Below are 13,786 nucleotides of genomic sequence, written 5' to 3'. Positions count from 1 at the left end.
TGAAAAAAAAAAAAAAAAAAAAAAGAGTGAAATGAGCTGAAAGAAAGAAAGAAAAAAGAAATGCCGGATCATATCTTTGGTCATCTGGACTCAGCCATTTCTGATCGACCCTTAGACTTTTCAGTTAAAGCAGAGACTTCCTCTTCCAGGTATGATGAAGTAGACCACAGCAGATCTACGCTCCCTCTGAGAACTGGAAAAGTTGGGGGAAAATATCTATTTTTAAAGACTATTTGAAGACACTGGAAATCCACTGAAACAACCAGAACTAGAGGGAACAAGACTCAAAGAGGAAGAATTGTGAAGGGTGAGTTGGATTCTGGAGACACATTTTCCTTAGGGGCACTTTTTGATTCAGGGTGCAGGGAAAGGAGACAGGAAGGCAGGCTTTTCCTGAGCAGAGCTCCCTACTAGGGGACAGAGAAACTGACAGAGCTTTTGTAAGTCTCACAGGTCTGGAGAGACAAACTTGGAGACTAAAGAGGCCAGGATTACTATGAGAAGGAGGGGACAGAGATCTGAGCCTGGCACTAGTTTTCCCCTCAAGACATCTGTGAAATTCTCAAGCTAAACAGAAAGACTTTAGAAACCAGAGTGGTGTTTTCAGCAATCTTACGACGCTGGGGAGCCAAGGACTGGAATTCAGGCCTAGCCAGAGGGAGGGGTCCCAGTGAGCACACCAGTCTCTCAACTGGAAACCCTGGAGGACTGTGCCCTGTGAGCAGGAGGAAACCAGAGTTATATGGAGTCTTCCCTAAACTGCAACCCAGCCTCAATCCAGCTCAGTTTGATTAGGTTAAGGTGATTAGTCCCCACACTATCTGCCTAACTGAGGAAAAGGGGAATGAACCTTCTCTGAAGAAAGAAAACATCATCTGGAGACTTACAACTTTTTTAAGCACAATGTCTGCTATTTAATCAAAAATTACTAGGTATGTCAACAGACAAGATCACATGACTAAAACAAAGTTTAAAAAAAATAGAAACTATTGTAGGAGCCAATAAATCTCCTTTTTTGTTTAAACCATTTTGAGGTGGGTTTCTATCATGCACTATAGAAAGAATCTTAACTAATACACTCAGAGGCCTTCACTGCCCACTCCAGCCCATTAACATCACAGCACCCATGGCAGAACTTACACCACAGTTTTCTCTCCTGCTTTATCCAGGTTTGAACTAGAGAGAACACTTCAGACCCAAAGGTCCTGATTTTTCACTAAGACATGATTGGGTTTCCATAACAAAAGTTGTCATATATTTACATTCCCTGTCTTTCAGCAGCAACAGCAATCATGGCTATCCACCTGTGTGGAACTTTCTAGTTTATCAAATGGTTCACATACATTACCAATAGCCAAAGTCACGTGGAGTATTTAAGGTAAATATTAGTTTCTCCATTGATAGATGAGTAATCCTGAGTATGTGGCTATACCTTGGGTGTAGATGAAGAAGCTAAATATTAGGGAGGTTAAATGACTTTCCCAAGGTCACACAGAAGTAAACAGCAGAGTAGTGTATTGGACCCAGGCATTCTGACTCCACAGACAATGGGTCCAGTAGCCCTGCATTCTAGTCCTAGTTCTAGTGTTCATTGGCTCTGCAACCTCGAGACACTCACTTCACCTCTCTGTGCCTCAGCGTATTCAACTGCCCTCCAACGCTGTATGTCTTGCCCTTGACCTTCCCTGACAGTCTTCAAAATGTATCTAGTCTATATTCCCAACTTTTAGAACAAAAAGCTCTTACTACGAGGTCCCTGGATTCCCATTTAGGTGGATCCATTCACACCACGGAATTCTAAATAAATTTTGTGTGATTGTGTGAATGTGCATTTTGTGAGGGCACATCAGAGTTCTATGACTCCAAAAACTTAAGAATCCTGCCTTAGAGCCATGCTGGATGAGCAGCCACACATGACATGCCTTAACAGGTTTCCTCTTCTCTGGTTGGATTTGCAACTGAACAAGAACTTTCAATGCCTAACCCAAGGCAACGATAAATGTCAGAATTACAGACACCAAGGCCAATTCAAAGGGCAGTTTAGGGTGTGAAATTTTTGTCTCCTTCAATAAAAATAACACTCATAATGACAGTGCTTCTAGCACTTACAGCTGATACCTCCATTTTGGTTTTGAGCTTCATTAAGAATTCTGTCTTCAAGAAAGGAACGGAAATAATGATACCCCACTGTATGGTTCTAAGAGGTTAAAAGAACTGTTCAGGTTCAACAGTCAGTGCCTGGTCCCTTCTTTTTCTCTCTTCGGAGGCATAACCAGGACTTGGAATTGGAAGTTCCTGAAATTGTGACTGCTGGCCATGTGGGTTCTTTATTCCTCCCTGGGGTGGAATCAGTGCAGTGAGAAGGGGGCAGAGTCCTAAGCACATTTCTTCCCCACACCCCTTTCCTGTCTTCTAAAGCCCAGACTCAATAGGCAGTCCACAGAGCTCCCCTCCCAGGACGCCATTCCCAAGGCACAGAGAGACGGCAAAAGTAGCCAGGATCCACAGCATAGTGTTAACAAATCACATTTTCTTAATAGCATACTATCCCCTTAGTCACATGTGTGTTTGTGGGTATGCTGGAGATTACTAACCAAGTGCAGTTGGCCTCACGCTGACAGCCAGGACACACGTGTGCGAGTGCATGCACACACACACACACACACACACACACACACGTTTAGAGGATGCCTGCGGCCAATTTCTTGCCTGGCAAACCAGAAATATTTCAGTGGTTTATAAATATGATCCCCATCCATCTTGGGACACTTCTCAGGTTCAAGCCCATCTGGGTCAGGTGCTCACAGGGCTCTGAGTTCCTTTCCATCCACACCCACACTCCACCCCAGCAAGCCTCCCACATCCCATGATGCACAGCGAACTCCTCAGCACTGAAGAAACACCTAAACTGGACAGTTTCACAGGCTGCATCAGTCATGTCTTGATTTGTTCTTTTTTTCTCTCATGTTACTGAACTGTTATTTTTTCCACTCATATACCACCACCTCTCACCCCTCCCAAATCAGCCTGTTGGAAAAGATGTTTATTTTGCTTTTCCCTTGGCATAATTTAATATCAGACAAGTGCATCTCTGATGCAGACAGTATATTCCTGGGGCATACATTGGAGATTCTGGTTGATTAGAATTACAAATGTGTCATGCAATCCTGGCCAATTTGGAATTGGCACCCTGCCACCATGTTTGTGTCCTTTCGGCCTTGCCAGCGGTTGCAAATATTGTCGGGAGGGGCGGGGCGCTTTTCTCAGCAATAAGTTAGGATTTCATAAATAGCTGGCAGGGCCTTAAAAGAAGCCTGCTCTTTAACCTGAGATAATGTATGTTTTCTTTCTACTTACTTGGAGTAGGTCGTGTTGGGAGCCACCCAAGCTCACTTTTAAATCATTTCTCTACACGCCAGACGCAGCTTTTGAAGTCGTCTGCCCCAGCCCACAGGGAAGCCAGAGCCCTGGCCTCTACCAGCGGCCCCACTGTGTGCCCCACCGCCCATAACAGGAAGTGTGTCAGAGCCGGGTGGGCACAGGGTGGGTGGAGCAGGCCCACAGGGCTCGGTTCCACCAAACGGAAAATCCTCTGACGTGTCCTCGGTGTACGCGTCTGGAGCTCCAGCAGGTCAGATGTCACCCTTGCCTCCAAGCCTCAACACCCTTTGTGTCTGCCCTGTTGGCCTTCAGATGTAGCACATGGCAGGACAGCATGCTTTTTCAAAGTGCAGGCCACAGGAAATCACATTTGAAGGGCCTGGCATGGAGGGTATTTTTATACTGTTCACTTTTTCCCTTTTCTTTTCATCTGTTTTCTGCATTTTTTTCAGTTTGCTTTCGCTCCTTGATTTATTGTTGTATTCTTCTATTTTTAAACCAAGACATACTTTCCCATCAGACCCTTTAATGTAACTCATATGAAAATTAGTGATGGGTGGACCTCAGACGGCGCAGGGGCTGGTTCCAGTAGGAACTGACTTCCCAAAGTGTAGATGCTTATCTGAATCCACACCAGCTGCTGTGGGCTGGGGGAGCAGAGCAAGCAGGAGAAACAACCTCCTCTCTTCCTGCCTCACTAACCAACCTGGGGCTCAACTGTGTGGGCTCCTGCCCCTTCTGCTTGAACTTGTAATGAAGGGTGTCCTCGTCCCAGTTTGCCTCCCCTTCCACAGGGAAACATGGGCAATCCAGTAAGGATCATGGAATCCCCAACACGGGAAGGAAGAAAACCAGTCTGACCCAACCTAGCGTGCTCACCTTGGGGACTGGTCTATAGGAGCCGGATTTCGGAGCAGGATGGGATGATGGGTCCGGGTCCTACTCAACCCTCTTTGAAGCTCCTCCACGTCTCAAGGAAACCACGTGAGCACCAAAGCCAGAGAGACCTGGCCTGAGATCCCTGCTAGCATTGTGGCCAGGGGTGAACCTCTTTAACGATCTGTGCCTCAGTTAGAATCTGAATGAAATGCTTTTCTTCTAGGGTTGTCAAAATTAAAGCAATGGTTTGTCAAAGAAATGGCAGGTGCTCGGTAAAGTGGTAGCTGGTCCTATGATTCACAGATTTGTTCCTATCTCCCCATTCAGTCTGAATTCATCTCCTTTCCCCCCATCTTCCAGCTGAGAATTGGTCAGTCTCCCTTCTATTTATTTCTTATGTGTCTTATGGGTCTCTCCTCCCTCTGCCCAAATCAGAGAGTTTATGAAAGATAAGGACCATACACCGTGTGGCCTGGCAGTTAAAAACACAGACTTTAGACACCAGTAGTCTATCTTCACTGCTCATGAGTGAGCTCATTCAACCATTCAGCACAGATGACTGAGTTCTTTTAAGTGTTGAGGATTCCGCAGAGAGCAGTATAAACCTGGTTCCCACAGCAGGAACCCCTGGTCCTCCCCATCTTACTTCAGCCCCAGCTGCGGCAGACATTTCAAGCTCAAATGGGCCTCATGCTGGCAGCACCCACCTAACAGGTACACTGCATCACGTTCTGCTTCCTGTCCCAAGAAATTTTCTGACATCTGAAGGGCCTATTTGGATCTTATGCAAATGCAGCCCAGGAGTGTGGGGTTAACACTCCCGGGAGCTACCCTCAACCAATGGGAAACAAAGCCGGTGGAGACATCCTGCAGCCTCCTGTCCTTCACGTAGACAATTCTGGGAGATTTCTGTACACTTGTCAGAGGTCCTAGGGTAACTGACCCCCTACTGTCTACGGCGGTGACCTTGGTAGCGCCCCCTCCTACTGACTTCTCCTTCTGCTCTCTCCCACTCTCCCTTCTCCCTCCCTCCTGCTTCCTCCCAAATCAACCACCTGCACCTGAATCCTTGAGTTAGGCTCTGCTTTCAGGAGAACTAAAGCTAAGATAATTTCTGCTCTTATAATGTTTATAATTCAATGAGTGTAGAGAGACAATAAGTAAATAAATAAGTAACAAAGAAATCAGATAGTGGGACTTCCCTGGCCGCCCAGTGGCTAAGACTCCACGCTTCCAATGAAAGGGGCGTGGGTTCGATCCCAGGCTGGGGAACTAAGATCCCACACGCCACACGGCATGGCCAAAAAATAAAAGAAAATAAATAAAAAATCAAAGAAATCAGATAGTGCTGTGCAGAAAATTAAAATAGGCTGATCCAACAGAGAATGATGAAGGGTCTAACTTTATGCTGGGTGGTCAGGAAAGGTCTCTCTCAAGCCACAAGAAAGAGTCACCCTTGTGATGTCCAGGGAGAAGAGCATCCATGGCAGCCAAATAGCTGGGAGAAGGCCCTGGGATGAGAATGATGTTGGCACAGTCTAAACACCTGAAGAAGGTCAGGGTGGTTGAAGCATGTGGATGGAAAAGAGAATGGTCCAAGACAGGCTCAGAGAGGGAAACAGAGCCAGATCAAGTAAGTTTTGTATAAGTCAGGATAAAGAGTTTAAATCTTGTTCCTAGTATGTTAAGGACCATCGGAGGGTATTTTAAGCAAGCTAGTGTGACATGATCTGATTTACACTAATTAACCTCTTCCAATCTCAGTTTGTTCCTCTGTAATTATCCATAACACTGGTGGGAATGAGGATTTAATGAGATCACGTGTGTGAAGGGCTCAGTACAAAGCCTGAAATAGATCTACTCCACGTGTATGTTCACTATAATTATTATTCCTGTTCTGCGTCCATAGCTTACTCTACAGGGCCCAAAACAAAACGGGCATTTACATATTTACTGGATGGTTTAGAATACGAACAACAGTCAAAGAAATTATCTCATGATAGAAGATTATAGTGTTCCATGGACTCGGATCCCAACTCTGCCACTTAGGAATAAGTCACCCACCTCTTTGAAGGCTCACCTCCTCTGCAAAAGAGGGAAAGTGGTATCTATCCCGTGGGACTGTTGTGAGCTAATGCATTTAACATGTGAAGTAGATGTGGCTTCTGGTGGGCAGGATGGGGGTAGGGGTGTGCAGTGGTGACTGAAGCACAGTTTGGGGTTTCTTGAAACTCCATATAAATACAGTCAGAGCAACTAGATAGCAAAATCCAAAACCCACGTACAGCATTTACACCCAAACTAAGTAAAAGCGAATGCCCACAAATCCTGAAGCACCAGCAGCCATAAGACCGGCATGTCATTGACATCTGTGAGGGAGAAAGTAGGAGGAAGTAACAAGGTGTCTGATGGCCCTGAGTACAGAGGAACCCCCGCAATAGCACAGAGGCGTTCATGAGAAAGTGCAACAGGCCCATTTGAAAACAGCAGCTGAAACTAGTAGAGATTTTGCCAAATCTAATAGGGGATGAGTGCTATCATTAAGGGCTGAGGACTGGTGTAGTTCAGTCCCTACAAAGTCTCAAAATGGACCCACAGAGCTCCTTTCCAAGACAGGATCCTACAACAAGGAGAAACTGTTGGGTATGGAATCAAAATTAAACAGAGCAAGGAAAACATAGAGAAAGGAAGGAAAAAGTACAGATAAAGTGGGGGAGGGGAACAGAGTCAGGAAATCTCAAAAAAACAAGCTGTTGTATTTTTTAACTTAACATGAAAATAACAGAAGAGGGAACTGTGAAGTTATAAAAGCTTCCTAAATCAACTTTCATTCTAGAAGTTCAGGAATATTAGATTAACAGAAAAAGTATCAAAAACAAATTCCTTACAAAGTTACTGTAAGAAAAAAGATTAAAGAATAGAAAAATATTCCAACAAATAACAAGAGAACACCAGAAAAATCCTTTTAAAAAGAGATTAAAATTCTAACATATTTCAAAATAAATAAAAGATATTAAGAATAACATACATCAAATTTTTAAAACCTCAGAAATCAGATAATAGAATTCAACACAGAGCTAGAAATAAAAGAAAAAAATAATTTTATAAATGAAGACTAAACTGGAGGAAACACAAGTGCAGACAATACAACAAATAATGTCTTAAGAGAAATACAACGTGAAAAAGAGAATTTTAAAAAAAGATTTAGAAAAAATAATAATAATTTGAGAGAAAGTTACAAATACTGAACATAGGCAAAGAAGATCCAATATACGGATAAAAGAATTCCCAAAAGAAAACCAAAGCAAGACAACAAAACTGATACTAAAATCTATGATTTGAGAAAATTTCCTAAACTAAAACGATTTGAAACTGCCTATTGAATTAGGACACCATGCACCTGAGAATTTAGTGACCTAACTTGACCAATACCAAGTCATATTTTAGTGAAATTATTGAAATTTAAAGAAAAAGAAAAAAAAGTCCTTTGGGCATCTAGAGAAAAAAAAAAGATTGTGACTCATAATGGAAAGAAAATGTGATTTTCATCAGACTTTTTGACACCAGTGCTTTATGCCAGAAGACACAGGAAAGAAAAAGTGAGCCAAGGATTTTATAACCAGCAAAACTAATTGTTGAATATAAAGGGTACAAAGTGTTATCAACTCCAGGAATATTATTTCCGTAAGCCTATTGTAGACACTACAAGAGAACAAGCTTCAGACAATAAAAACACCTAGTGGGATAAATTATGTGTCGAACTAAGACTAAATGAGAGTTAAAAGGGAGAGATTCCAGCAGAAAAATGGTTCTTTGTTCTAACATTGTGGATATAGTACAGCCATTGTTTTAAATGAGGAAAAATGGAGCTAATATATGAGGACAACTGTTTCCAGTAATTTTAATCAGTGGTGGTAGCACTGATATTGTTACTTTGAGGTTGCTACATGTATAAAGTGGGACCAAGCAATGAGTAATTATGGTCTATACTACGTCCCATTAGTAGAAACTAGGGCTCCTTGGAGAAATGGCTGATTTCAGATCTGGAACTGGACACACACAAAACAAGCCTGGAACATCTTGACAGGCCAGATAGCTTCAAGCTATCAAAGGCTGCCAAAGTTGTATCAGAAGGAACCAGAAGCCAATGTGAAGAGACTCCCACTTGCCAAAGACAGGACAATTTGAGCTCCAGCAAGGCTAAGAGTGGCAATGTACTGAAATCCATCAAATATGTTAAATCCATGAGTTTGTCATTATATGTTTAAAAAACTAATTGGTTTAGAGATTATAATACTAAGTGAAGTAAGTCAGAAAGAGAAAGACAAATACCATATGATATCACTTATATGTGGAATCTAAAATATGACACAAATGAACTAATTTACAAAACAGAAATAGACTCACAGATATCGAAAACAAACTATGGTTACCAAAGGGGAAAGGGGGTGGGGGAGGGATAAATTAGAAGTTTGGGATTAGCAGATACAAACTACTATATATAAAAAAGATAAACAACAAGGTTCGACCGTATAGCACAGGGAACTGTATTCAGTGTCCTGTAATCAAACATGATGGAAAAGAATGTGAACTATATATATATATAAAACTGAATCACTTTGCTGTACACCAGAAACTGACAAAACAAAACAAAGCAAAAACCCAAAAAAACTAATCGGTTGCTTTTGGTGGATGATAGGGATCCAATTTATTGTCTTGAAAACTAGATAAATAAGGGAAGCAATCAAGTGTTAACCTGTCTTTCCTATATACACTTACCAATCAGTAACCCAACGGGAGATTGGGGAAGCATCTCCTTAAAAATTGTTGCAGGGGGGCTTCCCTGGTGGCGCAGTGGTCGAGAGTCCGCCTGCCGATGCAGGGGACGCGGGTTCGTGTCCCGGTCCGGGAAGATCCCACATGCCGCGGAGCGGCTGGGCCCGTGAGCCACAACTACTGAGCCTGCGCGTCTGGAGCCTGTGCTCCACAACAAGAGAGGCTGCGATAGTGAGAGGCCCGCGCACCGCGATGAAGAGTGGCCCCCGCTTGCCACAACTAGAGAAAGCCCTGGCAGAGAAACGAAGACCCAACAGAGCCCTAAATAAATAAATAAATAAATATTAAAAAGAAAAAAAAAAAAAAAAATTGTTGCAGGAAATATGTAAAAACAAAATGATAGGACTAGGTTATCACAATTTTTGCAACCCCCAGTGAATTAATGGATGTAGCACTGAGCAACAATGACTGCCAAAATCACAAAAAAGCAAAACCAGATATTATAGTTCCTGATGAAAAGTATACACCACCACCTGCAGTCCTGCCAAAGGGATTAAACCTGAGTCTGATCAAGCCTCCACCAGCTGCCAATTTGCAGGAAATACAGGGAACAAAGGAATGTGTTAAACTGCACTGAGAGAACGCAGACAGCAACATCCCTAGTGTTGGGGAGTACTCAGGTCAGCTGATCTGGGTTCTTGAACACAAACATTACAGGGGGGAAAAAAGAGTACGGGGGAACCTATAGATTAAAAAAGAAAGTATTAATATCTGGTGTAGAGTAGGCACTCAATGAATGTCTACTCCTGTTGGTTGAATGGATGACAGATTGATCAAAGACTCGATGAATAAGTGAATTTCTCGAGAGTGGAGACCTCATCTGTCTTTGAGCACTGCTGCATTCCCCAGCACCAGCACAGTGCCTGGGAAATAGTAGGTGCTCAATTAATATAAGCTGAAGGGATGGACAGCTATGTCTTCAGTGTGTCTCACCAGCACAGGTGAGCATCTCATTTATTCTCACAACAGCCCCCATTCGGAATCCACATGCTTTCTGTCCTCTGGATTTTAACAATGCTAATGACATAAACTGTCTTCCTTTTCTCTCTTCAAATCCACGCACCTCAATTTCTCTCGAAGCTCTCCCTGATTAGCACAGTGCATCTGGAGCTCTCTCCCCTCTGAACCTTGAATTCCAGCTATATTTACTGCTGCTCTCTCATATGGTACAAAAGCCATCCTCATAGCCTTCTTGCATACAACTTGAGCTGCCTAACCCGACATCCAGGATCCATCGTGAGCTGATCTCTGCTAGTGTCCACCACTGCCCTCCTGTAGCCAGTTACTCAGACACACCATGCTCTTCCCGTTAGGCCTGCCTGATGTTGCAACACGTGGTCCCCCTACCAGTACCACTCTCCCTGCTCCTTTCCCTGCTAGTGGGTTCCTTTAAGATTTAACTCCTCTGGAAGCCTTCTTTGGAGTCTCTCTCCAGAGATCTCAGGCTGAGGCCCTCTTCCATATTCCTTATACTATAGTGTGATGGTCTGCCTACAGGCTGCCTTCCTCAGCAGACTTGGAGTTCCTTGAAGTCCAACTGGATCATTTGTCCCTGTGTCCCCAGGACCCAACAGAGCACCTCAAATCCCCATCCTCCAAGCCCCCATAAGTATACTTTTCCAATGTCCCCTGTCTGAGACACTATGATTCACTGTCAGAGCCGTGCTCTCCCTTGCTTGGCTAGTTTAATAAACTCAGTTTCCCTGCTGGTTCTTGAATGGACTTCAACAGAACCGAGGGCAGTGTCTGGCACTAGTGGATACTTGGGAAGATGTCTGTAGGCAATGGAGGGATTATAAAAGCAGACTGAGTATTGTGCATCAGACATGAATGATGGATTAAATTTTTGTCATTTTGTTATTATTCATGATTTTTCAAAAGGGCACAGAGGAGGGTAGTTTGGGTTGACAAATATGTATTTACCTTACTTTACCTTGGAGACAGCCAACCTCTCCCAGCTTGATCTATTATTTCAGAGACAGAAAAAATAACTTGCTTATCCCGAAAAGAAGGGGAAATTTATCTGAAAAAGTATTATTCTTTTATTCATCCAAACATACACACACACACAAATCCCTTCTCCCTTTGGTAGTGTAGTTTCTGACTTTTAAAAAAATGGTTGTTCCTTTCTGCTTGAAAGGCTGTATTAGCTATCCAGGGAATACTAGCCCTTTCCTTGGACTCAAAAAAGTATTTTATCCATTAAAATCTAACCAGGGTGTAGTAACCATAAAACGCAGCCACTCTGTTAGGAAGACGGATATCCTCAAAGATTTATGTCTGGCCGTCTCAAAGAAAATGTGTAAGATGGAGTTTTCTCAGAGACTTCCTGGCTGCACTCCACCCCACACATAATTTCTGTTTGTATAAACCTCAGCTCAAAACTCAGGAAGGGTTAAGGGAAACCTTTCTGAACCACAGGTTATGTCTGCTTACCACCCTCGGTTGACCGTTTGGAATGAACTAACCAGTCCCTAACCAGCACACAACTGGTGTTTGGATGGAATTAAGCAGCCTCTTCAGTCCAAATGCTCAGATCGTCTGGGGTCTCAGATTCCATCCAGATTTGGGATGAGGGTCTACTCAAAGTCATTTGCATGTCCCTATAATTGTGGCAAGAGATAATGAAAACACACCACACGATTAGTCTCCAGGATATGGTGGAGACCATTGGAAACATCAGAATTCGGGAAGGGGTGGAGAAGGGGGTGTGACTATTTTGAATGAACCTGAAAGAAAATACTTCCCGAAGCTTCTTTCAGAAGGCGATTTCAGTTCCAATTTTTCATAAGGTTGGAAAAAGTTAAGCAAACGAGAACTATAGACACTTGTTTATAGAAGGTTTTTCTCTTTAATTGCTGTTTCTGTTTCATGAAAGAAAAGTCCCATAAAATAAAAGCTCGTTTCTGGTTCAGCGAAGCAGCGAGACTCCTGAAACTGCCACAAAAAAAGGCTGGCTTGACTCTGGCCAGCTGAGGAGTCCTGAGGACTTGAAGGTCTATATATTTCCGTAGCAAGGTATGTGCTTTCCCACCCTCCACCCTAAAGGTCTCTCCATACATTTGAGACGGTTTTTAAAATCTGAACTGTGGGACCATCTGGTCTCTGGCAAGCATTCCAGACAAGTGGTTTTCTAAGAAGCCAAGTTCTGGTTTGACTCTTTGATTGGAAAAGTATCTATTTCACTAAGGGTGATAGGCCCCTGGATGTATTCTCACCAAAAAACCCATAAACCAATACTTGAAATGCCAGCAATGAGTTGTAGGGAATTCTTCTGGTCTGCCTTCAAGGACATAAAACATCACAAAGGTCTTCTCTTTGGCAGAGAAGGGCCTGGCATGAAGAGTTGGCCCAGGGTGTGTGTGGAAAGAGTCAGACGTGGGAGTCAACAGGTTCGAATCCGGACTCTTCCACCAGCAAGCCAGTCTGACCTTAGGTGGGCCTCTTCACTTGTCCTGAGTCTGACTTTCCTCCTGTGTAAAATGGGGGCATTACCCTCGGTCTCGGGAAAGGTGGAGGCTCAGGGAGATGACATTTGTGTGATTCCTTCCACCATGCAGCAGGGCCTTACTAAGCATTGGTTTGAAATCCACCTCCCCACCATTCCAGTAGAGTGATGGAGACGCGAAACCTCTCTGAGGTCACTGAATCCCTTCCAAGACCTCCATGTGGGGTCTTCAAAGAAAACAGAGTTTTTTACCTGCTTTCATTAATGCAATTAACAGGCTCATAAACCCTGGGGCTGGTATAAGGCCCCAGACAGGAGGGATTCTAAAGATGGAGAGGAAGATATTTCCCCTTGGAGCTGGTGCCAAGAAGAGGTGGACCAAAAAATGCATGGGAAGTATTTGCTAATAACTCAATTAGACAACTAAATAGAGAGTAAGAATCACCAAGCCACATGCTTCAGGGCCAGACAGGTAGCATAACCACATCTGGTAACAGCAGGAGAACCCAGGCCCCATCTGAAGGCAGCTGCCAGTACCAGGGAAGTGTCATCATTCAGGAACGTGAGTCAGTGTGGCCTTCAAGAAAAGACAGAAATCTGGATGTACAAGCTTCTAATTTTTTAATATTGACAGGTTTTTTTAAACGTAAACATCTGTCTGCAGGCCAGATGGGTAGGGAGAGATGGCTGTGGTTTGAGGGCTTCACCAAGAAGGTGGGGCTCATGCCAGGTCTTGAATGGGGAGTGGAATTTAGATTTGCTTATTTGCGTGTACCACGTGGACACTTCTTGGGAGGTGGTGTGGCTAGGTGGTTATGGACTGGGTGTCTGATTCCTCATCTGCAAAATAAGAAAAATGAAGTCTGTTCGGCGAGCGATAGTGAGGATCAAGTGAGATCAAGCACGTTAGGTCCTGCACAATCAAGAGCTTGGTTGTATTAGCCATTGTTATCCCAATTATCTTGGCTGTTGTCATTGCTATTGTCATCGAGAGCAGAGACAGATGGCATATACAGCTCTGCCACTCTTCACCCTAGCTCACCCCATTTGGAGAGCCCACGCTTCCACTACTTTGACACAGTGGTCCAGTGAAAGAGACGATACCCCCATTTTACAGATGAGGAAACGGAGGCAGCACAGAAGAGGGAAGAACCCACGAGGGTTACACAGAAAGTAAGCTTCTGGAGGAGAGATGGGAACCCAGGTCTCCTCGGCTCCACAGCTCACCTTCCATCTGCTCCA

This window comes from Neophocaena asiaeorientalis, unplaced genomic scaffold, assembly GCF_003031525.2.
Source record: "Neophocaena asiaeorientalis asiaeorientalis breed wild unplaced genomic scaffold, Neophocaena_asiaeorientalis_V1.1 scaffold268, whole genome shotgun sequence".
In the NCBI taxonomy this organism is placed as follows: Eukaryota; Metazoa; Chordata; class Mammalia; order Artiodactyla; family Phocoenidae; genus Neophocaena; species Neophocaena asiaeorientalis.
Note: the sequence above shows the minus strand (reverse complement) of the source record.